The sequence below is a fragment of the Hippopotamus amphibius genome, chromosome 7 (genome assembly GCF_030028045.1).
Source record: "Hippopotamus amphibius kiboko isolate mHipAmp2 chromosome 7, mHipAmp2.hap2, whole genome shotgun sequence".
NCBI classification, from domain to species: Eukaryota; Metazoa; Chordata; class Mammalia; order Artiodactyla; family Hippopotamidae; genus Hippopotamus; species Hippopotamus amphibius.
In genome coordinates, this window is record NC_080192.1 from 29940058 (window position 1) to 29961762 (window position 21705).

A 21705-nucleotide genomic window follows, 5' to 3' on the forward strand; every position below is an offset into this window, starting at 1 on the left:
AGGCAAAAGAGAAACTAGGAGGTCAAAATAATGGAAAAATGAATCTGATGCAGTAGAGAGAGGATGAAGGAGGAGCCATTTGATTTGTGATTGAGACAATAAGGTGAATGCAGTTTCTCATGGAAAAACCAAGTGAAGATGCCAAGCGTAGTTAGAAGTTGATACGGAGGCCAGCAGAATGGCCTGTGCCAATGTCCACATCACACACAATAATGTTGCCCAAGGAAAAGCAGATAGAATGAGAAAAATAAGAGTAAGGATGATGTATCTGTCAAGACCCACTCAGGAGACAGAAACCACACCAGTTATTTTGTTGGCTTGTTTGTTTGTTTGTTGTGGTTATTGTTTTGTAACAGAAAGAAATTAATATAATGATTCTTAAATTAGTATTGAAGAACTGAAAATATCAAAGTGAATCACTGTGATAATATGGAAATATGGAGGTAGCAAAAGCACAAAGTACCTACCAGTCCTAGGGCTGGGAGAATAGGAGAAGAAGCAGGGATTAATAAAATTTAAAAGCTTTAGAAGGCATCCTGAGGAACTGCTTCTCAGACCTCTGAGAAGGGGTGTGCTGGGTGTCTCAAAGACTACCCTCACCCTTCGTGATTCACTAGAAGGACTCACAGGACTCAGAAAGCTGTTATACTCAGAGTTGTGGTTTATTAAAGCAAAGTAATACAGATTAAAATCAATAAAGGGAAAAGATGTGCATGAGGAGAAATCTCTGAAAAACCAGGTGTAGATTTCCAGGTGTTCTCTCTGTGTCACACAGATGCACTAATTCTCTCAGCCATGATATTCAACAACATCTATGTGGTGCTGACAACCAGAGACGCTCACCCCACCTTGGGGTTATTGGATTATTGGTTACTCGGAGTCTTTAGCAGGTTTACTAATGCCCCCTAAAAAGTTATGTCCAAGTCCTAACCCATGGTACTTGTGAATGCGGTCTTATTTGGAAATAGGGTCCTTGCAGATATAATTAAGACTTCCAAGATAATACCATATTGGATTTAGGATAGGCCATGAAACCAATGGCTGGTGTCATTATAAGAAAAGGAGAGAGAACAGGGACACAGAGAAGAAGACCACATGAAGACAGAGGCAGGGATGGAGCTATGAGACCACAAGCCAAGGAATGCCAGGAACTACCAGAAGGTGGAAGAGTTAAGGAAGGATTCTTCCCTGGTACCGTTGGAAGGACCATGGTCCTGCCAACATCTTGATTTCAGACTTCTGACCTACAGAACTGTGAGAGAATCAATTTCTGTTGTTTTAAGCCACCCAGTTTATGGTAATGCTTTTTCAGTGGCCTAAGGAAGCTCTTACAGATTTTGGCACCAAGAAGTGGGATGTTACTGTAGCAAATACCTAAAAATGTGGAAGTGGCTTTGGGATATGGTAATGGGTAAAGACTGGAAGAATTTTGAGGTACATGATTTAAAAAGTCTACATTGCTTTAAAGAGAAGGTTGGTGGAAATATATATATATATACACACACACACACACACACACACACACACACACACACACATATAAAAGCTGTTTCTTCGAGAGCTCAGGAAGAAGTGAGGAGTATGTAAAGCTTTTGTCACAATAAAGAATACATGTATGGTCATGAACATAATGTTGCTGGAAATATGAGGATTAAGAGCTGTTTATGGTGAGAGCTCAGATGGAAATGAGGAACGTAGTATTGGAAACTGGAGGAAAAATGATCCTTATAACAAAGTGGCAGAAAATGTAGCTGAATTGTGTTCTGCTGTTGTATGGTAAGCAGAACTGATAAGCAATGAACTTGAGTATTTATCTGAGTGAATTTCCAAGCAAAGTGTTGAAGACACAGCCTGATTTCTCCTTGCTGCTTAAAGTAAAATGCAAGAGGAAAAAAATAAATTGAGAAAGGAACTTTTAAGCAAAAAGGAACCAGCACCTGATGATTTGGAAAATTCTCAGCCTGTCCAGATTGCAAAAGATGCTAAAGTGTGCTCTGGAGACAGGACCAAGAGTAGGGCTGGACATACTTCTGCTAAGGAGATTGGGGTTGAGGCTCATGGATCCAGTCAAGCAACTGAGCAGAAGTCAGGCACAGAGATGGAGTTATCCAGGGAAGATCTGTGGAAGAACCTCTTCTCTTATGGTGTGGATCCCCTGACATGTGGGAGAGCCATCGTTTTTGAGAATGCTGTATTACCAAAAACACTTTCAGCTTGGAATGAAGGGGACAGAGATGAGATGAAATGAAGAAAGGCTATCGAATTTCTGGAATTCTATAGGGGAAACAAACTGATAATCCTCCTGGGCTGCAAATGTGATATCCTTCAAGAAAACAGAAGAATGGCTTAAAGGCCAGAGCCACCGTTCCTGAAGGCGCTGCCAAGGGCCCAGAGAACCAAGTCAACCCTTTTCTGCACAAGGGGTCACTGCTTGATTACTACTGGTGTCTTGAACTCAAAGAAGAGTTCTAGATCTCTGAAGAGAGGGCAAAAACCAGTTGGTGCTAGAGTCCCAAAGGGGCATGTATAGGATTACTATATTTGTTTCTATTGCTGTGTAACAAATTATCAAAAAATGAGCAGCTTAAACCAGCACCCACCTATTAGCCTACAGTTCTGTAGGTTTAAAGTATCTGCTCAGAAGGCTGCAAGGTGTTGGCCAGAGCTGCTGTCTCATCTGAGGCTCAGCTACTTTTCAAGTTCATTGATTGCAGTCAGAATTCAGCTTCTTACAGTCCTAGGATGGAGGTGCCTGTTGCCTTGCAGGCTGTCTACTGGGAGCCATTCTCAGCTCCTAAGGACTGCCATTATTCTTTACCATATGACCCCTTTTCCATCAAGACCATCAACAGAGAGTCACCACTGCATTAAATATTCCGTTAAGCTTCTAATCTTTGGTGCCAGGAAGGACCATGTAATATTTTTAAAGGTTCACCTGATTAATCCAGGTCCAACAACAATAGTGTCTCTATATTAAGGGCAACTAATTTGGGACCTTAATTACTTTTGCAAAATCCCTTCACAGGCGTACCTAGATTAGCTTTTGCTTGAATAACTGGGAGAAAGTGTGTGTGCATCAGGGCTGGGAATTTAGGGGCCAACTTACAATTCTGCCAATCACACCAAAAGTGTTAGAATAACCACCAACTACTGCTTCTGTGAGGAATCACCACTGCTAAGTGAAGAAGGTGTATTGCTGGGAGACCCTGGGAAGAACAAGAATACAGGAAGTAAATAGGGACAGGAAGCAAACAGGCAGAGGAATCGAAGGGAAAGAAGCAAGTCCCTTCCCCTCACACCAGCCTTCCAATCTTCCCTGGTGCCCCCTACTGACAGTGCCCTCTTGCAAAGTCCTGACCGCAGCCAGGTATAATAGGGTGGGTTTGAAACTGAGAGGCAATATCTAATAGTTTAACTGTCCAAGATGGTACTCCAGGGTACATCAGCATTATTGGCCATGTTGGAGAGGGGATGCAGGACAGGAAGAGCAGGATGTGCACGGCCATCTGGGTATGGAGGGAGAGTGTCAAAGGAACATCCAGAGAACTAGAGCAAGAACCAAGGTGATTGGGGGAATTACTATTACCCAAACATAATCAGAGAATTTTGTTGATCTAGATGTATTTTAACTATTTTTTCCTATTGCTGTAATGATCCAAAGTAACCCTAATTATCATTAAAATGTAAATAATTTGGAATGCTTTCCTTAGATTTCCCATATGACTTCAAGGTAGAAGGATAATGTGTTTGTTTATGTTTCTGTGTAAGAGATTCAAGTGAGATAGATGTCCTCTGAATGATCTGCACAAAACTAAAAGAGAATATAAAAAGTGACAGAGATTAAAAGCCACTAGAAGCAGAAAGAAATGTTCATTCCCAAATTCATTAGGAGGTAATGGAGCACACTTTTTTGGCGGATGACAAATTGCCTTTAATTTTGTTATTTTATATAACAGTTTAAGGCAATATTTTTTGAAGTTCAGACAAATTGTGATTTGCAGAGGTTAATATACTTCCAAAAAACAATCAAAGCAGACAGAGAAGATGTGAGAAGGAAATTGAAAGACCTGAGATAATATCTAGGGAAGAACACCATCATTTAATACTTCCACTTATTCAGCTTTTTAAATTATATGCCTAACCTGTAATAAAAGCACAAAAGTAAAAAAAAAATCTTTGCAAAGCCTATTTTTAATTCTAGAAATTAAACTTTAAAATGTGCATATGATGGTGTCACATTTACCTGGAGTTAAATGAATTCCTATTCTGTAGAACTTTTGGACACATGCAAGTAGAAACTCATAAATTTACATCCACTTAATCCTCTTCTTAATTGAAGAGGAAGTGATTTTTTAAGGTAGAAATGTCATCTCTGATTATATAATCTGTCTTGACAGAGACAAGTGCCGTAGGGATTAAAACCCACCATTATATGACTGATTGGAAAGAAAGCTGTTAGAAGAAAAGTCAACAGTAAAGTCAGCAACAGATTAATTAATAATGTGATTGACATCCGAAATTTCTCTTGAAGATTGTTAGAAATTAAGAAATTAAAGATTTTCATGCTGCTTCTCTGATCTGGCCCCCACCCCTGCATCATTGCCTGCTCCCTTTCCCAACAGAAATTAATCAGCACCAGCCATAGTAGCTTCTCTGCTCTTTCCAAATACACCTAGCAGGCTCCTACCTAGCAGGCCTTTGCATCTGCTGTTAAAGATGCCTGGAACATTCCCCAATTCAGAACTCTATGTAAATGGTGCTTCTACATATAGCACTTGCCTGGTAATTCTCAATAAAATAGCCCTCTCATTTCTATGCCCATTCCATCTTTCTTTATTGCTTCACCTCCTTTATTTTTCTTCATATGGGTATTCAGTATCCAAGTCATAGTATACTTTTGTTTATTCATCTTTCTCTTCACTCTCTAAAGTGAAAGATCTAAGCGGGTAGAAACTTTTCTGTTTAGTTTGTTGTTATATCCCTAGAACCTAAAACAATGCTTGACATTGAGAAACCTCTTAATAAATATTTGTGGAATATTGTTCGCCTAATCATCATAATTATTTTGGCCTGTTTCAGTCTGTATTTCCTCAGGACCAAATTTAATGCCTTGATGATTTTAACACGAATAGCTCAAACTTATTAAGGTCTTGCTGTGGAGGGAGTACTGGGTGAAACACTTCACAAACATCTCTGTCCCTACAGGCCTGTGAAGCAAGTATTAGCATCACCATTGTATAGATAAGGAAACAAAGCCAGAGAGAGATGGATTCACTTGCCCAAGTTCACTCCAACTTGCACAAAACTAAGCCAGGATCTCAGCCCTGTTCTGGCTGGCTTTCACCACTTACTTTGGGTACTCTTGCAGCTGAATCAGAATCTACAGAAAACATATACAAATTCAACAATTTCTATATTTCTTTGAGTCTGTATCTTATCCGACAGGTCTAAGTGATATGCTTCCTTTTTACCTCTCCTTCTCTCTGGGCTTTTGCTAGTCGATGTGGCACATTTGTGTGATTTGAAAGGTCCTCTAGATGAACCAATTATAAAAAGATGTCTCCACTGGGCAGCCCAGTCCTAGAAGCAGAAGATGCTTTTGTGCAAAGAAAAAGATTTCTCTTTTCTCCAGGCTGACCCAGCCTCTCTCCAAGAAATATGGCTTGGTTAGTGTCACATGAGTTGGATTTCAGCACCCACTTGCCTCTAGGACTGGTGCTCATTTACCCAGCACAACTTCCCATCATCTTCTTCTACCTTTCCCCCTTGCTTACTCTGCTGTACCTACATTTACCTCTCTTTTTTCCTCTTGAACACTCCAAGCGTGCTCCATCTAGGTCCTATGCAGTTGCTGCTCCCTTTGTTCAAGAAATCTCTTTCCCCAGATGTTCTCATAACCCATTTGGGCTCTGTGCAAGTATCACTTCTCAAAGAAGCCTGTAACTATCTTACATAAAAATAGCACACTATTATTATTTTTGCCTTTGCCGCTACATTTTTTTCTTCATGTTAATTACCCCTATTGACTTGATACTAGGTATTAGGAATGCATCTAATTTTTGGGGGGTGGGGGAGGCATTTCCATATTGTTTTATGTGTGAGAACCCATTTCTGCTAGCTCATTTTTCTTTCTGAATTGAAGTTAACTTATCTATACAGTTGTCTGTGAGGTAATTTGACCTTCATTTATTGCAAATAAATCATCTATGTTGTAAGCTGACCTTGGTTCTTTACTCATTAGATTCGGACAGTTGAAATAAATCAGATAATGCCTTTGTCATAAGTTCAATTTATTTGAATATAAGCTATGTGTATATTATAGAATATGCTTAGTTAATTTTTAATATCAATGTATAAACACAAAATTTTAAATGTTCATCAGTGACTTTTGGATCACCCTCTTTAATCTCTCCACACTTTTAAAAATATTATTTTTCAAAATTTTCATAATAATAAATGAGAAAACAAATGACTAGAGCATAGTAAGTGAACAATAAACGTAAATCCTGACTTTGTTCCCTAAGACCCACACACCCACACCCATACACACACACACACACACACACACACACAGAGGCCATAATATATATTTACATTTCATTTATCAGAGACTATATTTCATTAAAGGCTGGCTATTTTGCTTCAACAATTACAAGCCTGTGGTTAAAGTAAATAAATAAAAACAGAAATGTTGTCAGTTAAGCTCATATTTTTATTTCTTAATATTTACCCTAAAGTTACCAATTCTATAATTCTTAACCACTCAATTGTTAACATCTTTAATCCATTGTTTATAGGTTTGTCCAGTGAGAACACAGAAACAGGTCTTTTGGAATCTCATAAAATCCATTCTTTATTTCTCACATTATAGTGGAAGGAATTTAAATTTAGTTCAAAATGATTTAAGCAAAAGGTAGAAAAATCTATGACAAATAATTTGCTGCATAGCATATATTTGACTTAAAAAACTAAAAACATTTTCACAATTTTGTAACCATAACAAATGTGACCAGGATCATTTTTTTCTTTTTAGATATAATGTACCTTTTTCTATGATTTAAAATTAAGAGAAAATATGCAGAATGAAGAACATTTGAGAAAATTTGTAGAAAAATAGCAGGTATTCTTCAAGAGCTCAAAGAGATTTTGCAGCTGGTGATGGACATTTAAATAATATTATTTCTCATGTTTTCTGCAGTCAGAATCTCCTTGATTAGCTGATTCTGAAATAAATGCCAATTAATCAATACTTTCATGATCTTTTAATTATTTAGAATTAAAATGAGTTTATGACCTCTGGTACATCTAATATAGACTTTGTAATTTTCTGTAGTTTATGCTATGATTCTAATGCATTACAAACTACAAACATGAATTATAAAGAGGTAACTTGGAGGAAAAAGATGAATGAAAAAAAACAGCAAGGCTCACAGTAGAATATAATTACAAAATCTTCATTTACTCCCTAAATTAAAATTTATTCTCATAATTTCAGCTGTTATAACAAGTCTCCATGAGAATTTTCCCTTTGCACATAAATATCCATGTTACAAAATACTTTATTATCATGAATAGTGAAGCCAAACTTACAAATTCTGTCTTGGTAGTCAAGAGTTAAAACCTAGTCTAGAAAATATTTACTGGAGCTGAGACAAATAACTAGGGATGAAAACAGAGGATTTTGGTCTCTACTGCAGATATAAATCAAACCAGATATTTCTCTTTGTTTCTGGATGCAAAGATAAAGAAATGCTGCATTTCATTTGACAGCCAATAAGCAAAACTCTTATTTTAATGATTGAGAATTATACATGTGTTGTATTTATTATATATTAAATAGATATTATATACAATAGCCCCCCTTATTGGTGGGGGATACATTCCAAGAGACCCAGTGGATGTGTGAAACTGCAGATAGTACTAAACTCTGATATTCATTCATGCCTTCCACTCACACGTTTAATCCTTTTTTTTCTATCTTAACTTAGCACTTGTCATGCATTGTGGCTATAACTTTTGCAGTTTGAGTACAACCACAAAACTAGCACAAATTTCTTTTTCACAATTTCACATATAGAAGATTTGTTCTTAACGTAGATCTTTGCAACTCAGCATTGGATATTTTTCTTTCCTTATTAACAGAGAATTTTCACCTCTTCATTTAAGGGAGCAATTTATGGCTTCTCTTTGATACATCCGAATTGTCAGCATCACTACTCCTGCTTTGGGGCCATTATTAAGTAAACTTGAACACAAGCACTGAGATACTGTGACAGTTGATCCGATAGTTGACTGAGGGGGAAAAAGCTGGACAAAGGGATAATTCATGTCCCAGGAAGGATGGAACTTGACATTGGAGATTTCATGCCAGTACTCAGAACAGCTTGAATTTGAAAATGTATGAGTTGTTTATTTCTGGAATTTTCCATTGAATATTTTTGGACCGTGGTTGATCTAGGGTAACCAAAAGCACAGAAAGTAAAACTGCAGTTAAGGGACAACAACTGTACATACTACAAGGGTGAGTCAAAAATTATCCGCACTCTGGCTGTAGAATTTATTTTAATTAACTTTTAGAAATGACAGATACATCACTTTTTGATATAATCTTGCTTTTCAATACACTTTGTCCGTCTGTCAACAAGGTTTTGTATTCCCTCATTAAAAAACTCTTTAATATCTCAAAACAAAGTCATCCACAATAGACTTAGGTTTCGAAAAGTTTGTGCGAGATGGGTACCAAAACAAGTCAAGGAAGAGCATAAACAGACACGTTTGGAAATCTGTAAACAAAATTTGGACCAGTACTCTAAGGAAGGTGAAAGTTTCTTAAAGAGAATCATTACTGGTGACGAGACATAGATTCATCGCTACGAGCCTGAGAGTAAATGGCAGAGTATGGAATGGAAACATCCTCAATCACTGACCAAGAAAAAGTTCAAAAGTCAACCATTAGCTGGAAAATTGATGCTTACGGTTTTCTGGGATTGTCAAGGACCAGTATTGGAACATTATCAGGAAAAAGGTTCAACAATCAACAGTGCTCGTTACAGTGAGATGCTTATTGAAGAGCTGAAGCCTAAACTTCAGATTAAACGCAGAGGACTGCTATCCAAGGGCGTTGTGATCTTGCATGACAAGGCATGTCCGCACACTTCTGCCCTACACTGTCGACACTGCAAAAACTTCGTTTTGAGATATTAAAGCATCCTGCCTATAGTCCTGATCTCTCTCCTGTTTGGCTGCCTGAAAGCACCCCTACGAGAATGAAGATTCACTTCTGATGAAGAAGTGAAGACAGCGTCATTCATGGCTCTCAGCTCAGCCTAAAACATCTTTTAATAAGGAAATATGAAAGCTTGTTGACAGATGGACAAAGTGTATTGAAAAGCAAGGAGATTATGTCGAAAAATGATGTATTTGTCTTTCCTAAAAGTTAATTAAGATAAATTCTACAGCCAGTTGGGCTTCCTAGGTGGTGCAGTGGTTAAGAATCCGCCTGCCAATGCAGGGGACACGGATTCAATCCCTGCTCCAGGAAGATCCCACATGCCATGGAGCAACTAAGCCCGTGCGCCACAACTACTGAGCCTGTGCTTTAGAGCCCATGAGCCACAACTGTTGAGCCCATGTGCCGCAACTACTGAAGCCCACGTGCCTAGAGCCTGTGCTCCACAACAAGAGAAGCCACGGCAATGAGGAGCCCACGCACCGCAACGCAGAGTAGCCCCTACTCACCGCAACTAAAGAAAGCCTGCGCACAGCAAAAAAAGACCCAACACAGCCAATAAAATTAATTAATTAATTAATTTTAAAAAATTTATAAAAAAAATAAAAAAATTTTTAAAAAGATAAATTCTACAGCCAGTGTGGATAATTTTTGACTCACCCTTGTACATATACTGTATGTACTGTGTATGTAAACTTCTGTTTCATATACATGTGATATATTTAAGTATATGTATTATATAGTTATATACATGTATTAAACTTCTGTACTATAAGATACCCCAAAACAGAGTGACTTAAATATGATAGATATTTATTTTTACCTCACGTGGTAGTTCAGAGATATGCAAAGCTGGCAGGATAGTTTAATTCCACAAGATTTGCAGGGACACAGTTCCCCTATCTCGTGACTCCTTCGTCATCATGGACATTGTCTTTATATGCAAAGTGGAAGCTGACAACATTCACATTTCTGTTCTACCCTATGAGAAGAGAAAGAGAAGGTTCAGGAGAAAAACACCATATCTTTAAGCAGATTCATTGGAAATTGTAAACCTCAGTTCTGCATGCATATACTAAATGCAGTCACAAACCTCACCTAGCTGCAAAGCTGACTGAAAAATGTCTGTAGCTTGGTGGTCATGTGTCTGTAATAACTTGAAAGATTCTATTACCAAAAGAAAAGGGGAAATGGAGACTGCTGATGTACATGTTCTCTCTCTCCCTTCCTCTTTTTCTTTCCATATATATATATATAGAAAGAGAAACATATATATATATATATATATATATTCCAAATCAAACTTAAGACTTAGCCAGTGAGATGAAACAGGATTTTAACCACCTAGAAAAACAAAACCAGCTTCAAATAAAAAGTCATAAATTTTGTTCTAAGTGTAGAAGGTATGGGATTCATTTGAAAAGGCATTTCTTAAATTGTGAGTAGGAAGAGAAATGTTAAGAGCTAGGACCTGAAATCCCTGAGGGGCCAAACATGTTCTACACCATTCATTGAAGCTGTCTTTCATTGAGCAGTATGGCAGATGGAGAGAATTTTGATTTTCTTATCTGAAACATATAATGCTAACACTGTGGGATTTTGTGAGTGTTGGCTAGAACTGATTTACAAAAATAGATGCTATATGTATAATATGTATTTATCCATATGAGTGATAAAGGCTGTCATTAGTGTTACTTTAAACAAATATTTACTTAAGAATTACATTACTAGTCATTGGTATTTAGCAATGATACACAGACAAAATAAATATCCTGGTACTCAAGGAGCACTCAGGGATAATGCTAATCGAAAAAGTAAACAATTTTAATAATATGTAATAAAAATTACCATAAATATAAGCTCATGATCCTATGTTGTCTCAAAAAAGTTACCACTGAGCAAAATTGTGTGTGTATAAATTCCACAAGTGTGTGAATATTTTTTAACTTTTATATTTATAGTGAGAAAGTAAAAGTACTGATATCAGTGATAACACAATTGAGTGAAAAATGAAGATGGTCAAGCATGTCAACTCACTAACATTTAGCACAAATCAGTCACTCATGCTATATATTAGTTCACTCTGTGCTAGCTTTAAAAGCAAATAAATTTAAGAACATATTTGAAATGCTGGATCTAGAACATCAAAAATAGTAGCTAAAACATGAATTCTTATGGAGGAGGATAAGCAAATAATGTCCAGAGATTGAAGGATCACAATAAAGAAAATGCAGAGATACCTAAAATTATAGAGATCAACATTAAACTATTTCTGTTATACAAAGCAAAAAAGAAAGGAGTTCACAGGTTCATAGGAATTTAATAGAAATACAGCATATCACTGATTCTCTATATCAAGAAATAAAGACGTGTATTCAACATTCCCTGCCCAGATTTCCAGAAGAGTTAATAAACCACTCTCAAATCAGCATCAAAATCACCTGCTCTATCTCCTGCATAAGTTCCTTCTAAATTCCTTGTCAAATTAGCATCAGCATCAATAAATCTTTCCGCTCAACATTAAAATCAGTTTCTTCTGTCTACTGAGAAAGTTGAGAACTAAATTACAAGGTAAAAAGTTATTTTTGACAATTATTTTCATTGTGTATATTCAATACTTAGCCTAATTTATTTTATTAAAATAATTTACGAATCTTACAATATTCATTATAGCAGGCCTCAGCAATATTTCATGTCCACAGTATTCCAGACCACCACAATAAAGTGAATGTTACTTGATTTCTTTTGCTTCCCAGGAAATATAAAAGTTATATTTATACTATGCTTTAGTCTCTTAAGTGTTGAATAGCATTATGCCTAAAAAAACCAATGTTCATATCTTAATTTAAAACTACTTTATTGCTAAAAAATACTAACCATCATCAGATCAGTAATCAAAGATTATTGACCACAGGTCAGCATAACAGATATAATAATAATAAAGTTTGAAATATTGCAAGAATTACCAAAATGTGACACAGAGACATGAAGTGAGCAAATGCTATGGGAAAAAAATCCAATAGACTTGCTTAATGCAGGGTTGCCACAAAATTTAATTTGTAAAAAGACACAGTGTCTGCAAAGCACAATAAAACAAAGCATAATAAAACAGATATGCCAGTATTTAACTAACCATGATGACCATAACTAGGTATTTTATCATATATTTCAGCTGTTGAGGGTTGGAAGTGTCCTTACTGCTCAACTTTTGTAGATTTTACTTTCATAGATGTTTTCACATTAAACTAGTAAATACTTCTTATGAAAGTATGTACATATACTAAGTTTTCAATGAATAGTTACTGAGCGCTAGGTGGAACACCTAGCATCAGACACTAAACTAGACCCTAGGGATAGAGGGGTGAATGTTATAGACATAGTTCCAGCTTTCATGGAATTAATACCAAAGAATGGTGTGAGATAATCACAATACAATAAAACCTAGACTAATTAAAACCACCCCTATATGCTTGAGGAGTCCAGCTCTAGGCCAAAATCCTAAATGTGATCTTTCAAGCCCAACCACAGGCAATTCCAGATACCTTACCCAGCAGGCTTCATGGGGGAAAGCTGCTCTCCCTACATCAGACTTGGTACAAAGACACGGCATTGCAGTCTCTAGAGGGAGTTGCATTCAAGGATACAGTCTCCCCTGGTGGCGGCCATGCTCTTCCGTATATCTGTGTTCTTAGCCCAGGAGCCTCCATCCCAAAGCCTGCTTATTGAGGGGCCATCAGCCATGGTCTTTCTTGGGCATCTTTGCTGAGACCACCTTATGGCAGGCAGGGGTGGTGGGGAGATGGGTTAAAAACACTTCTCTACTCTGACTCAGTATTCAGTACTTTGCAACTCCTAGCCCTTCCCCCTGTCTCTACTTCAACCCCAGGTAGCTCCCTGGGGCCATAATGTGACAGGAGCCTTTTATTCAGGGTGCCCTCCACAATGAAGGGATCCTTCCCCACTCCTCCTCTTTTTCTGTTCTAATACATCTGACCGTTGCTTCATACTGTTCCATGTGGAAAAATAGAACTTAGGAGGAGCTGACATTTTTTAGTCTCTTGCTTGTACTGTCACAATTAAGTGATCAGAGTTTTGATTGCAACTCTCATTTTGGCTTGTCTTAATCAACCACCTGGATACATGGCAGCCTAGATTTTTCCAGCTCAGCTCTTAACAACACAATGCTTTGTTGGCTCCAGACCCTCTACATATGTTAAGGAAGCTCATCTTTGCAGCCTCTCTAGAAAAGTAAACCAGGCACAGAGAGGTTAAGTGGCTCCCAAAGATCATCCAGCTAATAAGAGGTTGGGCCAAGGTGTAAAGCCAAGCAGTAGGGCTCTAGGGCCTACACTGTAAATAAGTTCCATGGATGTATGGCCATTCCAGAAAGCGATGGAAACCATAAAGAAAATACAAGAAGAAGAAGTAAGCAACTTATAGAGAGTGGCCGAGGAATGGCTCTCTGAGGATGTGACTTTTAGCTAAGATTTGAAGAGCAGGAAGAAACTGAGGCTGAGAAGATATGGCAGAGGAAAGTTCCAGGCTGAGGGAAGTAGAAAAGGCCTAAAACACAACAATCTGGTGTGCTTCGGGCACCAAAGGCAGGAAGTGTGTCTGGAACATGGGAGCATGCGATAGGGGTTAGGGAACAATTTGGAGAGTTGGGAGGTCACCGAATACAGAGGGCTTTTAAAGTCATTGGTAGGAGTTTGATTTAATTCTAAATGTAATGGGAAATCACCAGTGGCTTTACACAGGGAGTGCCATGACATGATATCTATTTTTAAAAAGATTACACTGACTGCTGTGAGAAGATGCACATTTTAGGCAGAAGAAATGCCACACACAAAGGCAAAAAGTTGATAGGAAACAGGGGGACTTGAAGTAGGTACAAGTCCTAAAGAATGACTAAATTATTGGGCGCAGGTTGATGAGCGACTAGTTGCAGAGGCTGAGAAACTCATCAGCATACATCCAAACCTTACCCAGGCCTTGATAAGGAGTCTGGACTAAGAACAATGGCAGCTCATTGTTATTTTTTAAAAAAGTAAAGTTTTCTCATTCACCAAGTCAAATCTACTTCTTAGAAAGGGATAGAGAAAATAAGAATGTGCAGGCAAAGGTTATATTATATCCCTAATCCCACAGCCATCCTACATGCAACTTCTTATAAATAGGACATTACCATCTCTTGCCCAGAACTCCTGAAGGTACCCAAGACCATAGACTGGCAGGTCTGCTCCACTGAGGCAGCCACATAATCCTCACCTAGCCTGGCAGGATATTAAAGGTAGGTGAGGTGTATCACATACCTGACTGCCCTTAAACTGATAGTCTGGCTTTCGTGAGGCAAACTTTGCATCCTTGTGCCTGTGGAGTTTCAGGCTCATTTCTAATCCCAGTCATGTTTGTGTAGGCCCTAAAATAGGATCTCTGTCTTGATTTCCCAGTTACATTTGGTTCTCCCTACTGAGATAGAAGTGTTGCAAACTCCAGGAAGCAAGGAAAGAGTCTGGCCTCTGACCTCCCTCTCAAAGGGCTATAGATTCTACACATAAATATCCTCATTTTTTTTTCAGAAGACCTTCTTCAAAAATGACTGTGAAATCACAGTGCTATCCCTGATTGCATGTATCTGTTCATCGTTTGGATACTCTGGTTACTTTGTACTCTTCAACCCCAAATCAATCTCTTTATACAGCCCTAGATACCTGTAAGCATGCCCATCATTCCCTCTCCCCATGACCTACCTGGGAGCCCCAGCATTCTAAATGGCGGTACCGCTCAATCCATTTTATTAACCTGGTAGCTTTGGGAAATAGAGTTCTAAAGTAGGTCTAATCCCTTTCCCTTTAACCAAGAATGCATTCCATTTCCTGGACATTTTGTTGCTTTTAGTTACCACAGACTTTGTTATTGCTGATTAGTTTATGTTTACATACTGTAAAAATAATCAGGATCTCCATCTAATGATAAAAAAAATCAAACTCCAGTTAAGAGACATTTTAAAAAATACTTAAGGAGTACTCCTCAAAATGTAAAGATCATTAAAAATAAGAAAAAAATCTCAGAAACTGGTCACAACCAAGAGGATCCTAAGGAGCCATGACAATTAGATGTATTGTGATATTCCAGATGAGATTCTGAAACAAAAAAAAGGACATTAGGGAAAAACTGAGGAAATGTGAATAAAGGGTGGACTTTAGTTAAATAATAATTATCAATATTGTCCCATTAATTGTGACAAATGTACTATACAAATATAAAATGTTAATTAGAGGAAAACGGGATGTATGGTATATAGAAATTCTCTTTACTAGTTTTGCAATAATTTGGTAACTCTGAAATGGTTTTGAAATGAAAATCTATTTTATTTATTTTTTTAAGCTCTTTATTGGAATATAATTGCTTTATACTCTTGTACCAGTTTTTGAGGTACACCAAAGTGAATCAGCTGTATTTATACATATATCTCCATATCCCCTCCCTCCTACCCTCCCTATCCTGGCCCTCTAAGGCATCACCCATCATCAAGTTGATCTCCCTTTGTTATACCGCAACTTCCCACTAGCTATCTATTTTACATTTGATAGTGTATCTATGTCTATGCTACTCTCTCACTTCATCCCAGCTTCCCCTTCGCCCCCCACCCCCCACCCCAGCCCCATGTCCTCAAGTTCATTCTCTACATCTGTATCTCCACTCTTGCCCTGTCACTGGATTCATCAGTACCATTTCTTCAGACTCCATATATGAGTTAGCATACAGTATTTGTTTTTTTCTTTCTGGCTTACTTCACTCTGTATGACAGTCTCTAGGTCTATCCACCTCATTGCATATCATATAGTTCAATTTCATTCCTTTTTATGGCTGAGTAATATTCCATTGTATATATATGCCACATCTTCTTTATCCATGCATCTGTTCATGGGCATTTAGGTTGCTTCCATGTCCTGGCTATTGTAAATAGTGTTGCAGTAGACATTGTGGTACAAGTTTCTTTTAGGATTATGGTTTTCTTTGGGTATATGCCCAGGAGTGGGATTACTGGGTCATATGGTAGTTCCATTTTTAGTTTTTTAAGGAACCTCCAAACTGTTTTCCATAGTGATTGTACCAGCTTACATTCCCACCAACAGTGCAGGAGAGTTCCCTTTTCTCCACACCTTCTCCAGCATTTATTGTTTCTAGATTTTTTGATGATGGCTATTCTGACCAGTGTGAGGTGATTCCTCATTGTGGCTTTGACTTGCATTTCTCTAATGATTAGTGATGTTGAGCATCATTTCATGTGTTTGTTAGCTGTCTGCATGTCTTCTTTGGAGAAATGTCTATTTAGGTCTTCCACCCATTTGTGGATTGGGTTACTTGCTTTTTTGGTATTAAGCTTCATGAGCTGCTTGTATATTTTGGAGATTAATCCTTTGTCAGTTGTTTCATTGGCAAATATTTTCTCCCATTCTGAGGGTTGTCTTCTTGTGTTGTTTATGGTTTCTTTTGCTGTGCAAAAGCTTTTAAGTTTCATGAGGTCCCATTTGTTTATTCTTGATTTTATTTCCATGATTCTAGGAGGTGGGTCCAAAAGGATCTTGCTTTGATGTATGTCATAGAGTGTTCTGCCTATGTTTTCTTCATGGAGTTTTATAGTGTCTGGCCTTACATGTAGGTCTTTAATCCATTTTGAGTTTATTTTTGTGTATGGTGTTAGGAAGTATTCTAATTTCATTCTTTTACATGTTGCTGTCCAATTTTCCCAGCACCACTTATTGAAGAAGCTGTCTTTTTTCCATTGTATATTCTTGCCTCCTTTGTCAAAGATAAGGTGCCCATATGTGTGTGGGTTTACCTCTGGGTTCTCTATTCTGTTCCATTGATCTTCCTTTCTATGTTTATGCCAGTACCCTACTGTCTTCATCACTGTGGCCTTGTAGTATAGTTTGAAGTCAGGAAGCCTAATTCCACCAACTGCGTCTTTCATTCTCAAGTTTGCTCTGGCTATTTGGGGTCTTTTGTGTTTCCATACAAATTGTAAGATTTCTTGTTCTAGTTCTGTGAAAGATGCCATTGGTAATTTGATAGGCATTGTGTTGAATCTGTAAATTGCTTTGGGTAAGATAGTCATTTTCACAATGTTGATACATCCAATTCAAGAACATGGTATGTCTCTCCATCTGTTTGTATCATCTTTGATTTCTTTCATCAGTGTATTATACTTTTCTGCATACAGGTCTTTTGCCTCTTTAGGCAGGTTCATTCCTAGGTATTTTATTCTTTTTGTTGCAGTGGTAAATGGGAGAGTTTCCTTAATTTATCTTTCCACTTTTTTGTTGTTAGTGTACAGAAATGCAAGAGATTTCTGTGCATTAATTTTATATCCTGCCATCAGTTAGTGCTAGCAGTTTTCTGGTAGAATCTTTAGGGTTTTCTATGTCTAATATCATATCATCTGCAAAGAGTGACAATTTTACTTCTTCTTTTCCAATTTGGATTCCTTTTATTTCATTTTCTTCTCTGATTGCTGTGGCTAAAACTTCCAAAACTATGTTGAATAATAATGGTGAGAGTGGGCTCCCTTGTCTTGTTCCTGTTCTTAGAGGGAATGCTTTCAGTTTTTCACCATTTAGAAAGAGTTGCCTGTTGGTTTGTCATATATGCCTTTATTACGTTGAGGTAATTTCCTTCTATGCCCATTTTTTGGAGAGTTTTTGTCATAAATGGATATTGAATTTTGTCAGAAGCTTCTTCTGCGTCTATTGAGATGATCATATGGTTTTTATCCTTCAGTTTGTTAATATGATGTATCACATTGATTGATTTGTGTATATTGAAGAATCCTTGCATCCCAGGGATAAACCCCACTTGATCATGGTGTGTGATCTTTTTAATGTGCTGTTGGATTTTGTCAGCTAGTATTTTGTTGAGGAATTTTGCATCTATATTCATCAGTGATATTGGCCTGTAATTTTCTTTTTTTGTGACATCTTTGCCTGGTTTTGGTATCATGGTGATGGTGGCCTCGTAGAATGAATTTGGGAGTGTTCCTCCTTCTGCTATATTTTGGAAGAGTTTGAGAAGGATAGGTGTTAGCTCATCCCAAAATGTTTGATAGAATTCGCCTGTGAAGCCATCTGGCCCTGGGCTTTTGTTTGTTGGGAGATTTTTAATCACAGTCTCAATTTCCATGCTTGTGATTGAGCTGTTCATATTTTCTATTTCTTCCTGGTTCAGTCTTGGAAGAATGTACTTTTCTAAGAATTTATCCATTTCTTCCAGATTATCCAATTTATTGGCATATAGTTGCTTGTAGTAGTCTCTCATGATCTTTTGTATTTCTGTGGTGTTGGTTGTTACTTCTCCTTTTTCATTTCTAATTCTGTTGATTTGCATCTTCTCCCTTTTTGTCCTGATGAGTTTGGCTAACGGTTTATCATTTTTGTTTATCTTTTCAAAGAGCCAGCTTTTCGTTTCATTGATATTTGCTATTGTTTCCTTCATTTTTTTTTCATTTATTTCTGATCTGATCTTTATGATTTCTTTCCTTCTGCTCACTTTGGGGTTTTTTGGTTCTTCTTTCCCTAATTGTTGTAGGTGTAAGGTTAGGTTGTTTATTCGATATTTTTCTTGTTTCTTGTGGTAGGACTGTATTGCTATAAACTTCTCTCTTAGAACTGCTTTTGCTGAATCCCATAGGTTTTGGGTTGTAGTGTTTTCATTGTCATTTGTTTATAGATATTTTGTGATTTCCTCTTTGATTTCCTTAGTGATTTCTTGGTTGTTTAATAGTGTGTTGTTTAGCCTCCATGTGTTTGTATTTTTTACAGTTTTTTTCCTGTAATTGATATCTAGTCTCCTGGCGTTGTTGTCAGAGAAGATGCTTGATATGATTTCAATTTTCTTGAATTTACCGAGGCTTGATTTGTGACCCAAGATGTGATCTACCCTGGAAAATGTTCTGTGTGCACTTGAGAAGAGAGTGCATTCTGTAGTTTTTGGATGGAATGTGCTATAAATATCAATTAAATCGAGATGGTCTAATGTGTCATTTAAAGCTTGAGTGTCCTCATTTATTTTCTGTTTGGATGATCTGTCCATTGATGTAAGTGGGGTGTTCAAGTCTCCTGCTATTATTGTGTTACTGTTGATTTCCCCTTTTATGGCTGTTAGCATTTGCCTTATGTATTGAGGTGCTCCTATGTTGGGTGCATAGATATTTACAATTGTTATATCTTCTTCTTGGATGGATCCCTTGATCACCATGTAGTGTCCTTCCTTGTCTCTTATAGTAGTCTTTACCTTAAAGTCTTAATGTGTCTGATATGAGTACTACTCCTGCTATCTTTTGACTTCCATTTGCAAGGAATATCTTTTTCCATCCCTTTGCTTTCAGTTTATATGTGTCCCTTGGTTTGAAGTGGGTTTCTTGTAGGCAGCATATAGAAGGGTCTTGTTTTTGTATCCATTCAGCCAGTCTGTGTCTTCTGGTAGGAGCATTTAATCTATTTACACTTAAGGTGATTATTGATGTGTGTGTTCCTATTACCATTTTCTTAATTGTTTTGGGTTTGTTTTTGTAGGTCTTTTCCTTCTCTTGTGTTTCCTTTAGCAAACTTCCTTTAGCAATTGTTGTAAAGCTGGTTTGGTGGTGCTGAATTCTCTTAACTTTTGCTTGTCTGTAAAGCTTTTGATTTGTCTGTCGAATCTGAATGAGGTTCATGCTGGGTAGAGTATTCTTGGCTGTAGGTGTTTGTCTCTCAGGACTTTTAGTATATCCTGTCATTTCCTTCTGGTCTGCAGAGTTTCTGCAGAAAGGTCAGCTGTTATCCTTATGGGTTTTCCCTTATATATTATTTGTTGCTTTTCTCTTGCTGCTTTTAATATTCTTCCTTTGTGTTTAGTTTTCGTTAGTTTGATTAATATGTGCTTCGGTGTATTTCTCCTTGGGTTTATTCTGTATGGGACTCTCTGCGCTTCTTGGACTTGGTTCATTATTTCCTTTCCCATGTTGGGGAAGTTTTCCACTATAACCTCTTGAAATATCTTCTCAGACCGTTTCTTTTCTTCTTCTTCTGGGATGCCTATGATTTGAATGTTGGTGCGCTTAATGTTGTCACCAAGGTCTCTGAGACTGTCTTCCATTCTTTTTATTCTTTTTTCTCTTTCCTGTTCTGTGGCGGTTATTTCCCCCATTCTATCTTCCAACTCACTTATTCATTCTTCTGCTTCAGTTATTCTGCTGTTTATACCATCTAAAGTATTTTTAATTTCGGTTATTTTGTTGTCCATTACTGTTTGTTTGCTCTTTAGTTCTTCTGAGTCCTTATTAACTCTTTCTTGCATTTTCTGTATTTTGTTATCAAGATTTTGGATCATCTTTACTATCATTACTCTGAATTCTTTTTCAGGCAATTTCCCTATTTCCTCTTCATTTATTTGGTCTTGTGTATTTTTGCCTTGTTCCTTCATCTGTGACGTATTTTTTTCTCATCTCATTTTCCCCCCACTTTGGATGGATGGGATTGTGTTCCTGTCCCCAGTGAATGTTTGGCCTGAGGTTTCAAGCACTGGAGTTTGTAGGCTGTTGAGTATAGCTGGGTCTTGTTGTTGAGGTGAGAACCTATGGGAGACCTCACTCTGATGAATATTGCCTGGGAACTGGGTTTCCCTGTTAATCTGATGTTTTGGACTCAGAGCTCCCACCTCAGGATCTCAGGCCTGACTCTGGGGTTGTGAAAGAAGATCCCAGAAGCCCTGTGCAGCAGGAAAACAAAAAAAAAATTTTTTTTAAAGTAGGAGAACATCAAATAATAGCAAGTTAAAAAATACGATAATAGGAAACAGATATGTTAGAATAAATTTTTTAAAAAAATGGAGCAACAGCTGGAAGGTAAAACCACTGCAGTAGCCTAAGTCAATAGGTGGGAAGAAAAAAAATGAAAAGGAAAAAAAAAAAAAAACAAGCCAGAAAAGGCCTTGGCCTTGAGGGCAGGGCTTAGACAAGGGTGGGCACAGTGGGGAGGGGGGAGGTTAGGCAATGGGCAGGGCCTACGCTTAGAAAAGGCTCTAGGGGTGATGAGAAATGGGGCGTAGGCCCAGTGAGGCAAAGGCGCTCAAAATGCCTCTGGTCCTGGTGGCAAAGGACCAGTTCGAGGTACCCAGCGGGCTCCTTGGGTCCAAGTTGGTGGGAGAAATGCTAGGCACCTCCCCTAGTGCTCCAGTCTCGGAGGGTTGCTCCCCCTTGAGCTCTCTTCTTCTGCACCCCCTCCCACCTATTCCCCTAGGACCCTCACAGCTGCAGGGGGTACTGGAAGGCAGGAGGCCAGACACTGACGCCCAACAGGCTCCCCAGGGCCAACTGGGCTAGGGCAATGCCTGCGGTACTTCCCCAGATCTCCCAGCCTTGTAGGGTCCCTGTCTGTCTCGCTTCCTCTCCCCCACCCCCTAATCTTCTAGGTCCCAAGCAGTTGGAGTGGGCCCTG